Here is a 22,274-nt window from a genome sequence, read left to right on the forward strand (position 1 = left end):
GTATTAAGACCATGGCAATACCTTCTCTTTCTATAACTTCTTCTGACATCTCTCAAAAAGAGGTATCCGTTAGAGGATATAATCCCTAACACCCGTTTTCAATCACGTAATGTGTCAGAGGCTGTCATGAAGCTTTTTTCAGATTTTGATAGCTCTGTCAAGTTGTAATATTCAAATTTCCACCTTTCTTATATGGTGGATAGTTGATTGGTGATATGACACCACTTAGCCATTTTATGCCAGAATCTTATTTTCTGGATTTCTTTTTCTCCAGAAATATCAGTTTTGGAACCTTTTCAGTTTGGATCCAAGGATTTCATTAACAAGTCATTTATTGGAAACCCTTGATTATTCATTTAATTTTGAATTCCTTTTATATTCTTTTATTCTAACTGAGATGAACAACCCTAACTCTAGGGGGCACAAGGTATACCTGTCTGTGTGATAAGAGTTGGATGGGATGCCATCACTTGTGTGTGTTGTGACTACAAAAAGGTTAAGAACCTTTAGTAGTGTCTTAATTTGGACACGCAACACCAAGTTCGTTTGATCACATTGATCTCTCAATTATTCTTTTATTTCAACAATACTTTTTCACAAATTTATATTTTCGTAACCACAATGGTAGGACACCCGTTATGATATGAGATTCTTTTCTCTTTTAAATTCCATGATTTATTATCTCAAATATACGAAGGTATTCCAATCAAGTTGGGCTGAGTTATCTTGGTCAAGTTAAAGTAAGGCTATATGATGGGATTACCAATAGCAACAGTGGATTGCAATATGATTAAAGTATCAGTGGCGTATACCGAAGTCAGTTTGTTTCCTTATTCCTCTCTTTATTTATCTCTATCTCTCTTTCTTTTTCTTTCTCTTTATCTTTCTCTTTATTCTTTCTCTCTCTATCAGTAAAAGTGATTTTATGGAGAAATTAGTCGAATGGTATGGGAATAAATAATTGATTCTACCAGAATGAACAATGGTGCGGACTGAAGCTCCCGTGATAACTGTGTTGTATAAGGAATTTTAGCGTCATTTGAAATTCTGAGAAAACTTACGTATGCAAGATTGGAAATTTGGTCAGAAGATCCCTAGTGCTCTCTTCTGTTGATTCCGAGGACGGAATCATTATAAGGGGGTAGAATGTGATATTCCGTATTTTCAGAATTATTATTATTATTATTATTATTATTATTATTATTATTTGAATATATTTATGTGATTTTCTGATTTGGAAGAATTAAAATGGTGGATATCTTATTCCTGTTTGACGAGTTTATGTTATTAAATGGTAATGTGCTAATTGTTAAGTGTTATAACGATCATTGTTAATTTCTGAAAATATTTACTTAAATGTATTATTTTTAAAAGTTTATTTGAAAGCCGATCATTTTATTAATATCGATAAATTGAGTTTGTTTTGTAATATTAGGGATTGAATGGATATTCTGTCAGCTATGTGTTGTATTTAATATTAATTGTATGTGACTCAGTTGTGATTGAGGATTATTTATATTATTAATTACTGAGTCAAATCGTTTTGTTTTTGTCTTTAAAAGTGATTTTATTACAAATTTATATTCATAGGTATTTAAATTATCTTTAAAATTATTTTTATGGCTTTATAATTTCAATAATTATTTTTCGGAATGTATAAAATTTAGAAAATAATATTTTATCAATTATTTATCCCTAAATGATTTTCTGATTGTATTTATAAATAAATTTATTATTCAATTCAAGAATAATTTAAAAAGAATGAAATTTATATTTTCTTAAGTTTTGAATATTTTGAGAATTTCAAAATTATTTCCGAAATTTTTCGGGTTATATTTACCTGCACATTTGTTCATTAAAATGTAAAATGTGAATATAATGAGCGTTTCAAAAATGATTTAAAAATTATGAAAATTTTATTTTACCATCTTTTATTTACTTCGAGAATTTTAAAACTATTTTGGATTTATTCTGATGTGTTTGCACCCGAAAAGTGTGTTGAGTGGCATTTATGACACTTTATAATGCTCTAATAAGCTTTGAATTGATGCCTTTGTACTCAAGTTGTTAGGTGTTTTAACGTGTTTTCGAGTATTTTTGCATTTCAGGCATTACCTCGGTAATCAGGTGCATTAGCATTATTTTGGTGCTAATTTGGTGTCAAGGTGGTGTTGGAATAAAAGCTCGTTGAAAGCCGGCTTGAAGCTGCAAGAAAAAAATAAAGAAGCCGGTTTTGGCAAAATCCCAGCGCGCCCGCGCTGATCAAGCGTGCGGCTGCGCCGTGACGGGATGCAGAATTCTGATTATATTCTAATTCGAATTGGGAGACTTCTATGCTGCATGGGTCTGCTATATAAAAACCTCTATGTTGTTTTTAATAAGTAATCAAGCCAGAAACATATCAAGGAGAGCATAAGAAGACCGATTTAGCATGATTCAATGAAGACGAAGAAGATCTTGTTTTTACTTGTGAACCTTTGTTTTAAGTTGTATTTGGATGCTAGTTTTCTTATTTGTGAACCTTAATCTTGTTTTGTACTTTGTTTTAATTATTCGTAATAAAGACTACGTTTTATATACCACGCTTTAATCGGAACCAAGTTGATGATGAGTCCTATTATGGGCTAATTGTTATCGTGGGGTTCTAGCGGATTTATTTATGGATTTCTTTAGTCGAATTATTTGATGCCTTAGTATGTGGTGATTGTATGATATCCTAGTATTGGTTGTGCGTATTCGTCTTATGAGCGTTGCGAACTTATAAGATAGTGTGTTAATTCTTAATGAAGCGGAAGTGAATTTAAGGATTTAGAACTTGCCATGCTAGCATAGGTTCATGTATTCGATATGCATGATTCGTAGGTAATTTTAACCATCTTACTTGCCCTGTGTAATCAAGATAGATAACTTGTACTTAAACCGTTATATTGTCAAATTCTATATACATATTGGGTCTCAATATAATTGGTGTCTATTCAGCTTCTATCTCTTTTATGGATGTGTGGTAGTATGGTACTCGTCCAACGAAAGTTGGCGTTAATCAGTTTTGTGTTGTCTGATTAGTGTCATCACCATTGCATGCTAAGGTTAAGAACAATAAGGCTATTGAATGAAGTATTTAATGAAGTTAGAATCCCATGTTTGTCATATATATTAATTCAATCAATCTTATCCTCGTAGTTATAATCATTAGTTTATTCTTAGTTATAAACAACTTCAAATTGTCATCGTCTTAGCATTGAATAATAACCATACATTGTTTCTTAAGTGCGTGAGTTAATTAGTTAACCAATACAGTCTCTGTGGGAACTCGCATGCTTACGTGTATTATTAGCGCGTGTTTAGCGACTAACAAGTTTTTGGCGCCACTGCCGGGGACTGCAGTGTTAATTGATAGTTTATGTACTTTCCATCAGTGGTCGTTAAAGTTCATTGACTCGGACATTGTTACTTATCTGTTTCCTTATCTTATTTCAGGTACTCTAGCGAGGGTGTATGCATACGCGTTCGCGTACTCGTAAGAGAACATTGGATAAAGCCAAGGAAGAAGTTGTGGTAGTTCGTAAGGAAGTTTTTGAGGAAGAAAAGAAGGTAGAGGAAGAAGATAAAGTCCAAGAACCAGTTGTAGTAGCGATGGGAGATCAAGAAGAAAATCCGAAGGCTTTGATGGACTATTCTCAGCCTAAGATTAATGACATTTAGTCAAGCATCATCAGACCATCCATCAGGGATAACACTTTTGAGATTAAGTCAAGCACGATTCAGATGATACAGAACTCAGTTCAGTTTGGGGGTTCTCCTACTGAAGACTCCAACATGCACATCAGGGATTTCATCGAGATCTGCGATACTTTCAAATTCAATGATGTAATTGAAGATGCTATCAAGGTACCCCTTTTCCCATTTTCTCTGAGGGACAAGGCTAAGTGATGGTTACACTCTCTACCAGCAGGATCTATCACCACTTGGGAGGATCTCGCGCAAAAGTTTCTCACTAAATTCTTCCCCATAGCGAAGACTGCTGTAATCAGGAATGCTCTTACCCAGTTTGCTCAGCAAACTGGGGAATCTCTGTGTGAGGCTTGGGATCGGTATAAGAAGATGCTAAGGAAGTGCCCACACCATGGCATGCCTGATTGGATGATTATTAATTGTTTCTACAATGGATTGGGTGCTACTTCTAGACCCATGCTTGATGCAGCATCAGGAGGAGCCTAGTGGTCTAAGAGCTACGATGAAGCTTATGAACTTATTGAACTGATGGCTGCTAATGAGTACCAGAATTCTTCCAAGAGACTGACTCAGGGGAAAGTCGCAGGAATTCTGGAGTTGGGCGCAGCAACTGCTATCGCTGCCCAACTTAAGGCTTTGACGATGAAGGTGGACACTTTGGCTAATTATGGAGTTAATCAAATCGCCAGTGTCTTTGAACTTTGTGATGGTGCCCATGAGACTGATCAGTGCACAATTTCTAGTGAATCAGCTCAGTTCGTGAGCAACTTCCAGCGATCGTAGCAACCAGTGCCACCCACCTATCATCCCAACAACCACAATCATCCTAATTTCAGTTGGAGCAATGCTCAGAATACGGCTCAACAGCCTTATCAGCAGTATCCAGCTAAGCAGTACAACCCCCCTGGTTTTCAGCAACAACAGTATGTACCTAGACAGCAACTCCAGCTGCAACAAGCCAATGAAAAATCTGAATTAGAGGAGTTGAAGCTTATGTGCAAGAGTCAAGCTGTTTCTATCAAGACCTTGGAAAATCAAATCGGGCAAATTGATAATGCCTTGCTAAATCATCAGCCTGGTACACTACCTGGTGACATTGAAGTGCCAGGAAAGAGGGAAGCAAAGAACAGGTAAAGGTAATCACTTTAAGGTCTAGAAAGGTTGTGAATCCTGAAAAAACTCAAGAGTTGACTGAAGAAGCTAAGGATGAGAAAGAAGTAGAGCAATAGGATAAAGAAGTGGAACCAAGGAAGACTACTGTTGAGCACACTCTGCCTGAGGGTAATACAGGGGAGAAACAGATCTATCCTCCACCGCCTTTTCCCAAGCGGCTACAGAAGAAAATACTGGACAAGCAATTTGAGAAGTTTCTGGAGGTGTTCAAGAAACTTCTTATCAACATACCTTTCTCTGAGGCTCCTGAGCAGATGCCTAGTTATGCAAAGTTTATGAAAGGTATTCTCTCCCGGAAGGTGAAGCGAGATGATTTAGAGACAGTTGCTCTCACGGAGGAATGCAGTGCTATGCTGCAACAGAAGTTGCCTCCGAAGCTTAAAGATCCAGGAAGCTTGACTATTCCATGTACTATTGGGAAAGTGTCTTTTGACAGATGCTTATGTGACTTGGGAGCTAGCATCAATCTGATGCCCTTGTCAATCTTCAAGAAGTTGGACTTACCTGATCCCTAGCCAACTTATATGACCTTGCAATTGGCCGACCGTTCTATTACATATCCATGAGGTATTGTGGAGGATGTCTTGGTCAAGGTTGATAAACTCATCTTCCCTTCTGATTTCGTCATTCTTGATTTCGAGGAGGACAAGAAGATTCTCATAATCCTGGGGAGACCTTTCTTGGCGACTGGCTGAACCTTGATAGATGTGCAGAAGGGTGAGCTCACAATGCGAGTTTTGGATCAGGATGTTACTTTTAATGTGTTCAATTCTATGAAATATCCTACTGATAATGAGGAATGATTAAAGGTGGAGTTGGTTGATTCGAAGGTCACATCGGAACTTGAACAATTGCTAAGGTCCGATGCCTTAGAGAAAGCCTTGATGGGGAATTCAGATAGTGAAGATGACAAAGGTGAAGAACAATTGCAATATTTGAATGCTTCTCCCTGGAAAAGGAAGATAGATATGCCTTTTGAATCTCTTGGAATGAAGGAAATGAACAAAGCTCCTAAACACCTCAAGCCATCCATTGAGGAAGCTCCCACTCTTGAGCTTAAGCCTTTACCTGAGCATTTGAGGTATGCGTTTTTAGGTGATGCATATAATCTACCTGTTATTATTGCATCTAACCTTTTAGGTAGTGATGAGGAAAAGCTTTTGAGGATTCTAAGAGAGTTCAAATTGGCAATTGGATGGACTATAGCAGATATCAAGGGAATCATCCCTTCTTATTGCATGCATAAAATTCTGTTAGAGGAAGGTAGCAAGACGACGGTCGAGCAGCAAAGAAGACTTAATCCTATCATGAAGGAAGTAGTGAAGAAGAAAATTCTTAAGTGGCTAGATGTAGGGATCATCTACCCTATTTCTGACAGTTCAGGGGTAAGCCCAGTTCAATGTGTGCCAAAGAAAGGTGGAATTACTGTGGTAGCAAATGAGAAGAATGAGCTTATTCCTACAAGGACAGTCACGGGGTGGAGAGTTTGCATGGACTACAGGAAGCTGAACAAAGCCACTAGGAAGGATCACTTCCCTTTGCCCTTCATTGATCAAATGCTCGACAGGCTGGCTGGTCATGAGTACTATTGTCTTCTGGATGGCTATTCGGGTTATAATCAGATTTGTATCGCTCCAGAAGATCAGGAGAAAACTACCTTCACTTGTCCATTTGGTACTTTCGCCTTCAGACGAGTTTCTTTTGGTCTGTGTGGTGCACCAGCCACATTTTAGAGATGTATGATAGCCATCTTTTCTAATATGATTGGCAAAAATGTGGAGGTGTTCATGGACGAATTCTCAGTCTTTGGAGATTTTTTTGATGAATGCTTGCAAAATCTTGGACATGTTCTTAAAAGGTGTGTTGAGACCAATCTAGTTCTCAATTGGGAGAAATGTCACTTTATGGTGCGTCTGGGCATTATTCTTGGGCACAAGGTTTCTATTAAAGGTCTAGAGGTGGACAAGGCCAAGGTGGGGGTCATTGAGAATCCTCCTCCACCTATTTCTGTTAAGGGAATTCATAGTTTTCTTGGTCATGCGGGTTTCTACAGGCGTTTCATCAAAGACTTCTCGAAAATTTCAAAGTCTTTGTGCAGTCTATTAGAGAAATATGTTCCTTTCAAGTTTGATGATGAGTGCCTTGCAGCTTTTAAGACATTGAAGAAGAGTTGAATCACGGTACCAGTCATAACTACACCTGATTGGAATGAGCCTTTTGAGATGATGTGTGACGCAAGTGACTATGCAGTTGGAGCAGTTCTTGGGTAGAGGAAGAATAACATATTTCATGTGGTCTATTATGCTAGTAAGACTCTAAATGGTGCTCAAGTGGAATTATACTACTACAAAGAAAGAGCTTTTAGCTATTATCTATGGTTTTGAGAAATTTTGATCTTATCTACTTGGGACTAGGGTGACAGTTTTCACTGATCACGCAGCAATTCGATATCTCATCTCAAAGAAGGACTCGAAGCCTAGATTAATCAGATGGGTTCCTTTGCTCCAAGAATTTAAACTAGAGATCACGGACAGAAAAGGACTTGGAAATCAAGTCGCTGATCATCTCTCGCGTTTAGAAAATCCTAATGCTATATCATTATATAAGACATTGATAAATGAGTCTTTTCCCGATGAGCAGCTTTTTGGGGTGCAAGAGAAAGAACCGTGGTTTGCAGACATTGTGAACTTCCTTGTAAGTAATATCATGCCTCCCGACTTATCCTATGCTCAAAGAAAGAAGTTTCTATACGACGTGAAGTGATATATGTGGGATGAGCCGTTTCTTTTTCGATAAGGAGCTGACCAAATCATCAGGAGATGTATTCCTTACAGCGAAATGGGGGGAATCTTGCAAGATTACCACTCGACGGCTTATGGAGGACATTATGGTGGAGAAAAGACAGTAGCTCGTGTTCTTCAAGCAAGTTTATTTTGGCCAACCTTGTTTAAAGATGCTCTTCAGTTCGTTTTGAAATGTGACCGATATCAACGTGTGGGTAATATGTCTAAGAGGGATGTGATGCCTCTTAATGTACTTCTCGAGGTTGAGGTCTTCGATGTTTGGGGAATTGACTTCATGGGGCCATTTGTCTCATCTTGTAACAATCAGTATATCTTGTTGGCGGTGGATTACGTGTCGAAATGGGTTGAAGTTAAGGCATTTCCAATGAATGATTCGAAAGTGGTGCTTAGTTTTCTTCACAAGCTGTTATTTACAAGGTTTGGAACTCCAAGAGTCATAATCAGTGATGAGGGGTCGCATTTTTGCAATCGCAAGTTCACTGCTATGATGAAAAGGTATAATGTGAATCGTCGCATTACTATGGCTTACCATCCTCAGACAAATGGTCAAGCTGAGGTATCTAACTGAGAGATCAAATGCATTTTGGAGAAAGTAGTGTGTCCATCAAGGAAAGATTGGTCTTTGAAGCTTGATGAAGCTGTTTGGACATATAGAATAGCATATAAGACTCCATTGGGAATGTTGCCGTACCAGTTGGTCTATGGAATGGGGTGTCATTTTCCTGTGGAGCTCGAGCATAAGGCATATTGGGCTTTGAAGAAGTTGAATATGGACTTGGATGCGGCTGGAAAGAAGAGGATGCTTCAATTGAATGAACTTAACGAGTTTCGACTTCAAGCTTATGAGAACAATAAAATGTATAAGGAGAAAGTAAAGAGGTGGCACGATCGGGGTTTAGTGCTCAAGTCATGTATGCCGTGGCAACAAGTTCTTTAGTTCAACTCTTGTCTCCGTCTTTTTCCTGGAAAGTTGCAGTCAAGATGGTCAGGGCCGTTCATTGTCAAAACTGTGTTTCCACATGGAGCGGTGGAAATTTTTGAGAATGATCCGGGCCAAGCATTCAAGGTAAATGGTTAGAGGTTGAATCATTACTATGGTGACACGGCAAACTGCAAGGTGGTTAGTGCCGTTTTATTATCCATTTGATCTCGAGATTCTACGTCGAGCTAGCGACGTAAAAGAAGCTCTTCTCGGGAGGCAACTCAAGTATGTTGTATATTAGTAGGTAGTAGAAGCAAGAAAAAAGGAGAAAAACACAAAAAAAATCAGAAAAAGAAAAATATTTAGGGCCAACTACAGAAGCTGGGCGCGCCCGCACTGTCCAAGTGCGCGGCCGTACCGTTTTTCCAGTAGCAAAGTGCGCCCGTGCTGATCTAGCGCGCGGTTGTGCCGGTTTTCCAGAGAGTGAGCATGCCCGCGCTGTCCTAGCGTGCGGCCGCGTCGGGTCCCTGATCGAAAAAAATATAAAAATGGCAGTTTTAAGAGAAAATCGGGATTTTTAACTAAAAATCAATTCCAACCCGATTTTTACTCTTCCACATCCCATAATTCCCTCTCCTAACCGCCTAACTCACACTCCTAAAGCATATTTCTCTTTCCCATAATTAATTCCCACTTCTATTCTTCATAGAATTCACACCTCTCCACCTATAAATACATACACTTACACACAACTTCTCCACCAATTCACAAACTCTCAAACACAAATTCTCTCTAAACACTTAAACTTTTATTCTCTCTTATTCAATCATGATGGCACCCAAGAGACAAAGAACACAAGTTGGAAGCAGCACCACCGATTCTTCATCTGCAGGTGGTGTGAGGCCCAGGTTTTCTACTCCTGAGGCTAAGGAGGAGTACACTAGGCGTCTCTTGAAGCCTATTACTAAGGAGCGAGGTTTTCTGCCATCAGGGAAGGATGGTAAGTTGTTAGAGATGATTCTCGAGATGGTCTGGGTTTCTTTTTGTGAGGTGCACGCTGCTGTGCCCATAAGTGTTGTGCGGAAGATCTATGCAAATGCCAAGGTGTAGAAGAATGGTTTCATGGTGGTGAGGGGGAGGAATGTAGAGTACAGTGCTGATGCTATCAGGGCGGTGATTAAGCAGCCCGCGAGGAAGGTGGGTCAGGACACTTGGAACGATAAGACTCTGAAGGACTTTGATCTGGATCTTATCGTTGCTACTCTCTGTATGCCTGAGACTCATTGAAAGTTCAAGAGGGGCACTACTGATTACTCCATGTTCCCTGTGTCATGCATGAACAGGTTCGCACGGGCTTGGAACTCGTTTATTTGTGCTAACATCATGCCATCTTCGCATGTGCATGAGATTACTGTGGAGCGTGATCGTCTGCTGTGGGGGATTCTGCAAGGTGATTACATAGACTTGGGGATGGTGATATATCAGGGGATTCTGAGATTCTTGAGGGGAGGTACTACAGGTGTTATTCCGTATGCGTCTGTTGTGACGAAGTTGTGTGTGGCAGTTGATGTTCATTGGCCAGCACATGAGCAGCTGCAGCTTCCCAGTGCTCCTATTGATAGTTCTATGCTGCAGAGCATGCGGGAGTGGTATGGAGGGAAGCCCGATCCTAAGGGGCTTGGTTATTCATATGATCATCTGCCAGGTGGTGTGCCCATGGAAGCTGCTACTGCAGGAGGTTCTCAGCTTGCCCGCCGAGCAGCTTGGAGAGCTCAGTATGGAGAGGAGGCTGGTTCATCGCAGCAGCAGCAGGAGGCAGCAGGAGCAGAGATGGGAGCTGGGTTGAGTTTGACGCAGTATAGGCGTCTCGCGAGGAGGATAGATGTGATGTACGACATCCATAGTCTGTTTGCATACGATCTCACCCAGGCACTTGGGACAGCTTTCAGAGCCACCGACGTTGACATCCAGTGGCTAATATTTGGTGAGGATTCCGTATATCCGCCTCCGGACATGCCTGACACTCCACCCGTTGAGGGTGATGATTATGATTCACAATAGGTATGCCTGATTCCTTACTATTACCTTCATTGAGGATAGTGAATATTTTAAGTTTGGGGGTAGTAGTTGAAGGAATATAGTGTGTGAGTCTCATATAGTTGCATATTCATGATAGTTTTGTTTCATATAGTTGCATATTTTTCCATGTAGTTTTTTTTATTTATTTTATTTTTGGTAGTTTTATGATATTTTGTTCATGTAGTTTCATGCATTTGCATTATAACATGGTCCCTTAGATAATTTTCTGATTGATTTGTGGTATTGATGCTAGTGTAGTGATGTCGTATTTAGTAATGTTGAGTCTTATTGGATGGATTTGCCAGCTAGAGACACTTGTAATTCACTAAGTCTTATAGGTTGCTAGAGTGCTAGATCATAAGCATGGTTTGTTTGTTTGTCGAGGTTTAATCGCTTGTATATATTTGGAATTTTAGGATATTCTCTTAGTAATAAAAGACATGGATATTTAAAAATTAGAAAAAATTGGATTTCATCGCTAGTTATGTGGCTAGGTGTCAAATAGCTAGTAGCCGGCTCATATTTTTATGAGTAGTCTAGGGTTGAATGAGATGGAGCGAAACACACTCATTCAGAAATTGTTGAAAAAAAGAGAAAAAAAATAAGAAAAAGAAAAAGAAAAGAGTAAGTGTATGTATAATTGATCACGAGTGGGCTCTTTAGTACTCAAGTTATTTAAGTTCTTGGGGGACTTTGTGCCTAGTGACCTAAGGCTTTTATAGTCTGGGATCCGCTAACCTAACGTTCGCTATATGGGTACTATTGTATAAGTCTTTTGTGGACCTCACTCATTGCATGATCAAATAAGAATACTTGTGTTATTTTATTGTGAATAAAAGCATGAATCCATACAAAACTCTGATATAAGAATTAAAGTGTTATAATTTATTTTGAGTTTAGCTTTTATTTTATTTATAAGCTTGCGATTATCTTGATAAGTAGTGAGTCATGATTGTTGATCTAGTTGCGATAGTACATCTATAAGTATTTGCACACACGCACGTCTCTAGTTTGTAGGTTGATTTGACATATTTGGTTGATCTTTATGTGAATAATTGCATTTGCTGAGATATTGCTCGTTGATTGGTTTAGTTACTCTATGGGGATCGTTGCATTCATAGTAGTTGCATTCATGCATTTTTATTTTTTTGTCTTTGAGTCTGTTTATGCTTGAGGAGAAGCATCGATTCAAGTTTGGTGGTATGTTGAGTGGCAATTATGATACTTTATAATGCTCTAATAAGCTTTGAATTGATGCCTTTGTACTCAAGTTGTTAGGTGTTTTAACGTGTTTTCGAGTATTTTTGCATTTCAGGCATTATCTCGGTAATCAGGTGCATTGGCATTATTTTGGTGCTAATTTGGTGTCAAGTGGTGTTGGAATAAAAGCTCGTTGAAAGTCGGCTCGAAACTGCAAGAAAAAATAAAGAAGTCAGTTTTGGAAGAAGCCCAGCGCGCCCGCGCTGATTAAGTGCGCGCCCGCGCCGAAGTTCAGAAAGCCAGCGCGCCCGCGCTGATCAAGCGCGCGGCCGCGCCGTGTCGGGATGCAAAATTCTGATTTTATTCTAATTCGAATTAGGAGACTTCTATGTTATATAGGGCTGCTATATAAACAACTCTAGGTCGTTTTTAATAAGTAATCAAGCTAGAAACATATCAAGGAGAGCATAAGAAGACCGATTTAGCACGATTCAACGAAGATGAAGATAATCTTGTTTTTTTTTGCTAAGTTAAGTATATATCAACAAAAAACAAAGACAAGAAGGGATCTACCCTAAGCTCTATTACAATCCATAGAGAAAACTATCTATAACCAATCTAGGAAAGATTGGAGATAGAAAGCAAGCAAGGAAAAGAACAAACTGGAAAAGACCTACTACAAACTATTACAAGGAACAAGATCTGGTCTAGTATTTACAAGCTTAGAAAACCAAGTACAGCTTTGAAGTTTAGCATAAGCATCTCTGTTGATACCCTTAAGCAGCTTCCTCGGACCAAGGACCCCAGAGTCATGAGCTCGAGCATTTCGCTCCCTCCAAACATGGTAGCAGAATATTTGAGCATAGCAGAGAGCCACCGTGCTCTAAGGTTTATCATGAAGATCAGCCAAGTAAGTAAGAAATCCAAGCCATGATTCACCAACAATGTTGATTCCCAACGGGGATATAAGATTGCACAAATCCCATTTACTGTAAGAGCAGTGAAGAAAGATATGAGAGTCCGTTTCTCGGCCACAAATACATAAGTAACATTGTTGGTTATCCACAAGGCCAAATCTGTGAAGGCGAGACAATGTGTAGAGCCTCCCGTGACAAGAAAGCCATTGGTGGTGAGCATATCGATTGATACACAGCTTGTGCCACACCACACGATACCAAGAAACCAAGGTACCTCGAAGCCTTATTGAGTTCCAAACATCCCAGGTTTTAATTTTTGTGGCATCACAGCCATCCCATAATAAAAGATTAGGACCTCTATTCAAAGTCGGAGGGACAAAAGTTGATAGCCAGTGCACTAACATTGGTTCCACATGGTGACTTCTTGAGTTTGCCCTTAGTAAAATCCAAGTACCATTATGGATAATGGAACTAAGGTTATCACCAGGTTGCATTCCACATTGAGAAATGATATTAGAGGTTCTTTTAGAAGCTAAGCATGCATTGTTCCACCAAGGATCGAACCAAAGTGAGATGGACTCACCCGTGCCAATACGGAACGATACAAACTGCAAAGCCAATATACGATATTTGAGAATTTTCCTCCAGATCCAAGAACAATCAGTGGGAAGCTTAGTAGTCTAGAAATACTTCCCCTTTAAGACAGTTTTATTGACCCAGGTAGCCCAAAGTGGGTCTGAGTTAGTAATGACTTTAAGTAAGTGACCCAGAATTTGAGCTTTATTCCATTCCTGCATGTTTTTTAAGCCAAGGCCACCTCCCTCACGAGGAAGACAAACTGTTTGCCACGCAACTTTTGCACCTCCTTTGTGGTTGATGTTACCACGCCATAAGAATCTAGTGAGTAGAGACTGGAATGTATAGTGTATTATGCCAGGAAAAAGAAAATGATTGCACCAGAAACCCTCGATAGCAAACACAATAGATTTGATGAGTAAGCATCTTCCAGCAAAAAAAAGCACCAAAGTGGTCCAAGCATTGAGTTTGTTCGTGATTTTAGTGATAAGGGCCATGCAGTCATTAACAGAAAGTTGTGAGGTGATCAAAGGGATGCCCAGAAACTTAATTGGCAGGTTACCTCGAGGAATCAGAAGAGAATCAAACCACTCCACAAAATCCTGATCACAATTGCACAAGAAGCTGTTACTTTTATGGATATTGGGGGAAATACCACTCCATGAAGAAAAGGTTGCTATAGAGTCCATAATGTGCTTGACAGAGCTTTGAGAACCATGCGAAAAGAAAAGGACATCATCAGAAAAGAACAGGTGTGTGAGGCCCATATCTTTGCAACGCCAGAGGTATTTAAAATCATGAGGAACCTTGTTGAGAATGCAAGACAAAATCTGCATGCACATGGCAAAGATGTAGGGTGACATTGGGTCCTCTTGTTGAATGCCCTTAGAACCTCGGAAATACCCCTGTATTACTCCATTTAGTTCAACTGAAAACCGAGTAGAGCAAAGGCAAGCTTTGATCCAATTGATGACCATGGCTGGGAAGTGTAATTTAGTTAAAACAGCTAAAATTAAATCCCAGCTTAGAGAGTCAAACGCCTTGTGGAGGTCGATTTTGAGGGCACACTTGGAGGAGCCAGTAACCCTGTCATAACCACGAAACAGTTCTTGAGCAAGTAAAATGTTATCAGAGATGGACCTTCCAGGGATAAAAGCAGACTGTGCAATGTCAATGATAGATGGCATGATCAACTTTAGTCTAGCAGCTATTATTTTCGATATGCACTTGTACATTACAGTACAAAGGGAGATAGGTTGAAAATCATTCATAACTGTTGGAGAAGCAACCTTTGGAATAAGGGAAATGAAAGTGGAATTAGTATCCGAGGGAAGAAATCCAGTTTCAAAGAAACATTTTACAGATGCACAAAAATCAACCCCTGTAATGCTCCATATGGCCAAGAAGAATTCGATATTAAAGCCATCAGGCCTAGGTGCCTTGTTTTTCTTCATTTTCTTCAAGGTAGTATAGATTATAGCATCAGTAACCGTAGCACACAGAGAGGTAGCTTGGGCCTCAGTAATAACCTTGGATTCGACATAATCCAAATCAATATTGGAGTGAGTAATATCTGGCCCCAACAGATTTTCAAAATAATTAACTACTATATTAGCACACGGAAGTTGGCCATGCACCATGTTTCCCAAATTATCCTCAAGGGCAAGCACCTTGTTACGGTTCCAGTTTGCCTTGCATTGTTGATGGAAAAAAGAATTATTCCCATCTCCAAGCTCCATCCATTTTACTCTCGATTTTCGGAGGAAAAAGACTCTTCTTCGACTAGGGTTGCATTGAGCTTATTAATCAAGTCCTCCAAATTTAGAAGAGTGATGTCAGTATTATTGATCATACGCAACTGGACTTCCTCTAGGTTAGCTCTAGTATTCGAGACGTTAGAGGAGACATTGTCATGATCTTTGTTAAGTTGCCTAAGAAACCTTTTTGTTTCTTTTAACCTGGACAAAAAATGAACATAGAAAGGACCATTGCATTCTAAGGACCAAGCTTTACTAATAACATCCTGAAACCCAGGGATATCTATCATGAAATTGAAGAACTGAAACGGTTTATTAAGTTTTTGAAGATACATCGGTTCTACAAACAAAAGTGCATTGTGATCCATGATCCCTCAAGGTTTAACAAAGACATTACCCTCTGTAAATGAATTAAAATAAACACCATTAGCAACCATTCTATCCAGGCGCTTTAATATAGGACTAGCTAGACGCTTGTTAGTCCATGTATGAATATTCCTCACTGTACGAACCGTATCCATGCCACAGTTAGCTAAACAATCAGTGAAGGTTTGCATTTCTGGTGTCCAATGTTCCCTCCCACCAGAAACTTCACCTAGACTAGTAACACAATTGAAGTCACCAAGAAGACACCAAGGTGTCGTAGTAGTGCTCAAAGATAAACAATAGTTCCAAAGAGGAACTCGATCCACCGCATCATTAAAAGCATACACAAACGAGACCAAAATAGTGATGTTCTTTTCCAGAAAAGTAGCATTACAAGTTATTACCTGGCTAGACATAGAATGAATGGAAATGTCTCACACACTCGGATTCCAGCCAACCCAAACACGCCCATTGTAGTGATGATTGCAGTTAAACAGCCACTTCCAGTCCCTACAAATTTTCTTCGAGACACCCAAAGCATTATCACTCTTTACCTTAGTTTCCAAAACTCCCATACGATTAACATTATTAGATGAAATAAAATTTTGCAACTCTTTTTGATGAGGGTCTTTGTTGATGCCCCTTACATTCTAAACTGCAAAATACATTTCAAACGTCTGAGGCTAATTGGCTGAGCAGCCAATTTTTGACTCTTTTTGCGTGTTGGACTCTTTCGATTAACTACTCTAGTAAAACCATCCTCATCAACTAAATCATTCTTTGGTGCTTTGAGGCCAATGACCACAGGGTGAGTATGAGTTTGATGTGATACAGCTGCTACAGGCGCTGCAGACACTGCAGGAGCTGCAGGCACTGCGGGAACTGTGGGAGCTGCAGACAAAGCTGTAATTCTAGCTGCATCTTGACTACGACCTCTCCTTCTCTTTTGACCCGGGGATTTTGGAACAATGTTGTCAACAACTGGACCATCAAGAGCAGTATTGGGTTCTACAGACACCACCATTTGATCCTCTATCTGAGTCAAAACATGCACCAAAATATTGGTGTCAATATCTGTGCCATGCACCTTATCAAACTCTTCTAAATTATCAACATTGTCTGTATTGTCTTCATTTTGCTGCACATCTTCGATAGTCTGATCCTCATCCAAGACCAAATCACATCCCAGAAATTCCCCAAAGACCACAGGGTTGACATCTTCACTGGAATTATTAGCACATGTTGCATTATTGAGATTATCCTTCTGTGTCTGAAGCAACACAGTAGAGTCAGGTAAATCTGCTCTGTTTTGATTTTTCTTAGCCAATTTCGAAGCACCTTGAGTTGCTCCTCCAGGCCTTGCTCGAGGTTTTGGTTTAACAGCGTTTGGGTTATGAATGCATCTTGCAAAAGAGTACCCAAAAGCCTAGCAATGGGTACAGGAGTAGGGCAGTTACGGATAGATAATGTTAACTTTAACCAATTCCTCAACACCCTGTTCATGCTGAACTGGAACCCAGACATAATCCGTTCTCGGGCTAGAATAGGATAGCATCACCTGCACAGATGCATACTTAATAGGCTCGAACCTAGCAGTCGTTTCATCAAATTTCAAAGGTAGCCCAATTGCCTTGGCAATATGAGTGAGACCATCACGTGACCAATACGAATGTGGAACATCCTCAATTTTTATCCAACAAGGAACACTTTCAATAACATTTTTTTTGAATTTATTTGCTTCCATCCAAGGCATCAAATAAAGAGTCTTGCCTCTCATAACAACCGAGTTAAGACCAAGAATATCCTGTTTCTCTTTTTCTGAATTAAATTTGAAAGTAAAATAGCCTTTAGGGCTATAAAAAACCCTGCTTAAACCATGGTTTTTCCAGAATTTGAAAGCTTGCTCACGAACAAAACGGAAATCAAAACTTCCACCAATAAAGTGACATATAAGACTGGTACTCCAGTTTTTTCGAGCATTGGTAAGAAAATCCTTTGGTGGTCGAATTGTTGCCGACCCATCCTCATTAAACATGATTTTAGCAGTCTCATTAGTAGTAGGTTCCTTAGAGGGTAAACTCTTAGTAATAATAGAACTCCATGTTTTTTGATTTTGAGCATGAACATTACTATTTGGTAATGCTTGCGTGTGTGCACTAGACTCAACAGTAGTCTCCTTTGGGACATAAACAGTGAGAATTCCATTTTGCACAGAGATAGTATCATGAAGATCCTCTAAGATAGGGGGACTAGTAGTATTATCATTTTTAGCTGTTGAACTCGAAGATTTTGTTGAGCCCTTATGAGAAACTGCGTTGCTAGGTCCAGACTCACTCCGAGTTGAACCACCATCAATAATTAGACGCGTCTCGTCAAGAATCCTTTGTGCTGTATTAGGGGACCAGTCGCTATTTCTTGCAGCTTCAGCCAAGAACTGGTGGTTAATAGCAGGAAGTGCGAGCATGGGTGGAGCTATATAATTGTGCCCAATAAAATTCGAGAACTCATCTGAGTTCATACTTCCTGAATGTTCTGAGTTTCTAGACCCCATGAGATATGTAAATTTAGAGCTAGAGAAGGAAGACAACAATGGCGGAATGGAGAAGATGGTGAGCTGTGTTACTAAAAATGGTAAATAAACAGAAGGAGGAAAGTATTGAGTAAAAGGTGGGAGACGAATAAGGAAATAATGGACAAGTAATGTGCACGGACCGCTGGAAATTAGATCTGGTTAAAAGAAAGTGTGCTAGGCAGGAAGGCATTTCTAATCTTGTTTTTACTTGTGAACCTTTGTTTGAAGTTGTATTTGGATGCTAGTTTTCTTATTTGTGAACCTTAATCTTGTGTTGTACTTGGTTTTAATTATTCGTTATAAAGACTACATTTTATATACCATGCTTTCATCGGAACCCACGTTGATGATGAGTCTGATTATGGGCTAATTGTTATCGTGGGGTTCTAGCGGATTTATTTATTGATTTCTTTAGTTGAATTGTTTGATGCCTTAGTATGTGGTGATTGTATGATATCCTAGTATTGGTTGTGCATATTTGTCTTATGAGCATCGCGAACTTATAAGATAGTGTGTTAATTTTTAATGAAGCGAAAGTGAATTTAAGGATTTAGAACTTGCCATGCTAGCATAGGTTCATGTATTCGATATGCATGATTCGTAGGTAATTTTAACCATCTTACTTGCCCTGTGTAATCAAGATAGATAACTTGTGCTTAAACCGTTATATTGTCAAATTCTATAGACATATAGGGTCTCCATATAATTGGTGTGTATTCAGCTTCTATCTCTTTTGTGGATGTCTGGTAGTATGGTACTCGTGCAACGAAAGTTGGCGTTTATCAGTTTCTTGTTGTCTGATTAGTGTCATCACCATTGCATGCTAAGGTTAAGAGCAATAAGGCTATTGAATGAAGTATTTAATGAAGTTAGAATCCCATGTTTGTCATATATATTAATTCAATCAATCTTATCCTCGTAGTTATAATCATTAGTTAATTCTTAGTTATAAACAACCTCAAATTTTCATCTTCTTTGCATTGAATATTAACCATACATTGTTGCTTAAGTGTGTGAGTTATTTAGTTAACCAATACAGTCTCTGTGGGAATGAACTAGAAAAGATTTTATACTACTTGTGAACTCGTATACTTGTGTGTACTATTAGCATATGTTTAGCGATTAAAAAAGTGTATCGTTAAATTTAGAATGCGGTGTTGGATTTGAGTTTTAAGTAATCAGGCCCCATGTTAATTAATAGACACGCGGCTACAAATTAAGCTGTAAGTGTGTCGTGTTCTTTCTTCCCTAATATTTCACCGACTCAATCTATTTTGTCCATCTCAATCTCTCGTCCCTCGATCTCTCTGACTCTCTCTCAATCCTCTCTCACTCGTTTCACCCTCACTTATCTCCTCTCTTTCCCGTTTCCTTCTCCGTTCCCCTGCTCCGCCGCGTTGTTTTCCTGTCACTTTCCTGTGGGTTATATTGGTTTTGTTTTCACTAGATTAACACACATATATATAAGATGCATATGTTTATGTATGTGTGAGTGTTGTGTATGCATCTATGTGTATGTGTATCGTGTGTGTGGGTGGATGTGTTGTTTCTTTTTTTCTGGCCATCCCTGTGTTTTCCGATTGTTGTTGTGGTGTGTTTGTGCGTGTGATTATACACGTCTGATTTGGTGTACTTTTATTATTTATTTTATTTTCTGCTGGAAAATTATTTGAGTAAATTTCGTGAAATAAACTTATCGCGTGCGGAAAATTATTTTATTATCGGTGGAATTCGTGTAGGGAACCCGAATTAGTCGGGCACCCGCGAATTTTGCCGCCGTCGGCGAGCCGATGGTGGACGGTGATGATTTGTTTTGAGTCCTGCAATGATAAATAAATAAATTTAGTTCGAAAAATTATTTTCGAAATAAAAAAAATAGTTATTTGGTATTAAAAGGTCGTATCGGTGATTGGGTCGTGAAATCGGATTAATTCTGATTGTTGTGTTGATTATGTTTCGATGGGTAGTCCGACAAATAGAGGAGACGCTGCCCGATTTTTGAGAAATAATTTCAAAAATACGGAAACATATCCTGTAATTATCAGGAATACCAATTGGGTATAAAATATTATATTATAAAATGTTTTACGAAAACAATTTTCGTATCATGACGGAATATTTTTAAAATCTGTTGCGTGTAATAAGTAAATAAGGGATGTCACTCGGTGAAATATTTTGTAAAATGAGCCCGATGACCCTATTTTCTGTAACAACGGTTATACATTTTTTCTGAAAATAACTATCGAATCTAATTTCAAGTATGTGAGCCCTATCTATTTTGTATATTGAGATAGTTCATATAAATATGAGTCGGGTTATAAAATCGTACGAGTAGAATTGATAGTGAGTATATGTCAAGCATAAGCGACCGTCTAATTGAGGGTATTTCGAATTTGTAGGTTCCAGACGAAAGACCCAAGTCCTGAATTTGGTTTAAGAATAACTTCGCATTCGGTAGAAAAAGCTCTGCAAGATGCGGATTGTTCGAGATGATAAGAACCAGGTGTTGGATAGAAGTGGAATAGAATGGTATCGAGTATCTAGCTTCTAGCAATCGTAGGAGCAACATATTGAAATAGAAAGAGAGTGAGGTCATGAGATGTCAGACTGAGATGACCGTGTTATTGCTAAACACCAAAGGCAAGTATCCCTATCTTCAGTTATCGTTCAAGTGATATTCATTTTGAATCCTATTATGCAAGTTTCTCTATACTACTCTAAAACCTGAATAATTAAATGATTTACATATCAAAGTGATTGATTCTGTTTATACAAGTACTCTTCTACTATTGTATGTATAGAATAGTTAAGTATTTTTACTTATCCAATCACTGGATTTATAAATATTTTAGATTTTGAGAAAGATGATTTTGTTGCGAGTATTCCTGCCCAAGTGAATGGGGGAATAAAATTTATAAGGGTGTCGATTATTATGACCCATTTCAATAAAAGGTTTTAAGATTGGATGATTGTGTAAGAGGTCGTGGCGGCGGTCCAGTGTGAGCTATGTATTATACTTGTTTATAATACCTTGTTAGGCCATGTGTGCCTTGGGTACCCCTTTGTTTAGTTGGATATGCTTCGGCATACCGGTGTTCCTCTGCGGCTGATCACCACGATAACACACCGTCGTTCAAGGATTCTAATCTAAATTATCATATTGTTTTTTATAATCATACAATAAATGATTTATCAAGTGTTTTTGTTTTGGATAAAATATGAAATTCAGTTTTTGATTGATGTGATACATAATTTGCTGTTAAATATCAAAGGTGGTATTAATATATATGATTGATGTTGACTTCAGTATGGGATTTTGTGAGCATCTAAGTTAGTATTGTTATCTAATTTGATGTGACAACAAAATAAATATTGATATCATGATTGGGGTTTTGAGTAAATTGGATATAAAGTTTATAATTCAGTCCATAATCACTGTTTCATGTTGTTGTTTACGATATTTCCGTAAACATTGTTTTACGAGTTTATCCTTGTCAAGATTCAAAGTATTGCTGAATCATTTTCACTCACAAATATCGAAAGGGTTTGAATACAAATGAGGAACCAATTATGGGATTCCTTTACTCAATTTTCTTATTCAGCAATTATGATTTAATTGTTCTTCTCTATTGCAGATATCTGTTTTATATCTAAAGACCATATACATGTTATAATGAACTTGGTAAGTATTTCTTTCACTCATACTTGCTTGTTTTAAATCTAACCTTCCAGTGAGGATTAGCTTGCGCTGTTTAGCAGCGTAATTCGATAAAGTAAAAAAGAAGCTTTTGGAAGATGGTTGGTCCAGGGTTTGCGGACTAGTGTAAGCTTTATTGTATAAAGTTATGTGGATATATATATTATAGTTTTATTAACGTGTATTTGGGCCTAGTATACTTCTTTTCAAAGTTATACTAGTGGGTTTAGTTTTGAGTTTTTAAATTGTTGGAAAATAGTTTTAAAAGAAAGTGAAAATTTCTTTGTGGAATTTGGATTTCTTGTTTCTAGAACTATAACCCAAAAATATCTTGGTGTCATTTGGGGTCACAGATGCTATATTTCAACTGCTGGCATTTATATATTGATTCAACAATTTATTTTGGATTAAGGTTTCATTGTGATGACCAAATCATCTGACCCAGAATTTGGGGGTGTTACACGATATCTCTAAAATCT

The 22,274-nt window shown here is 38.4% G+C and overlaps 1 non-coding gene across 1 annotated transcript; it reads right to left on the bottom strand.

The window, feature by feature from the left end:
* Positions 1-4,023: 4,023 nt before the first annotated feature.
* Positions 4,024-4,130, bottom strand: LOC141710267 (small nucleolar RNA R71). Its single transcript, XR_012570796.1, has one exon. It is a non-coding gene; the product is annotated as a small nucleolar RNA R71 (small nucleolar RNA).
* Positions 4,131-22,274: the final 18,144 nt, after the last annotated feature.

This window comes from Apium graveolens, chromosome 2, assembly GCF_009905375.1.
Source record: "Apium graveolens cultivar Ventura chromosome 2, ASM990537v1, whole genome shotgun sequence".
NCBI lineage: Eukaryota > Viridiplantae > Streptophyta > Magnoliopsida > Apiales > Apiaceae > Apium > Apium graveolens.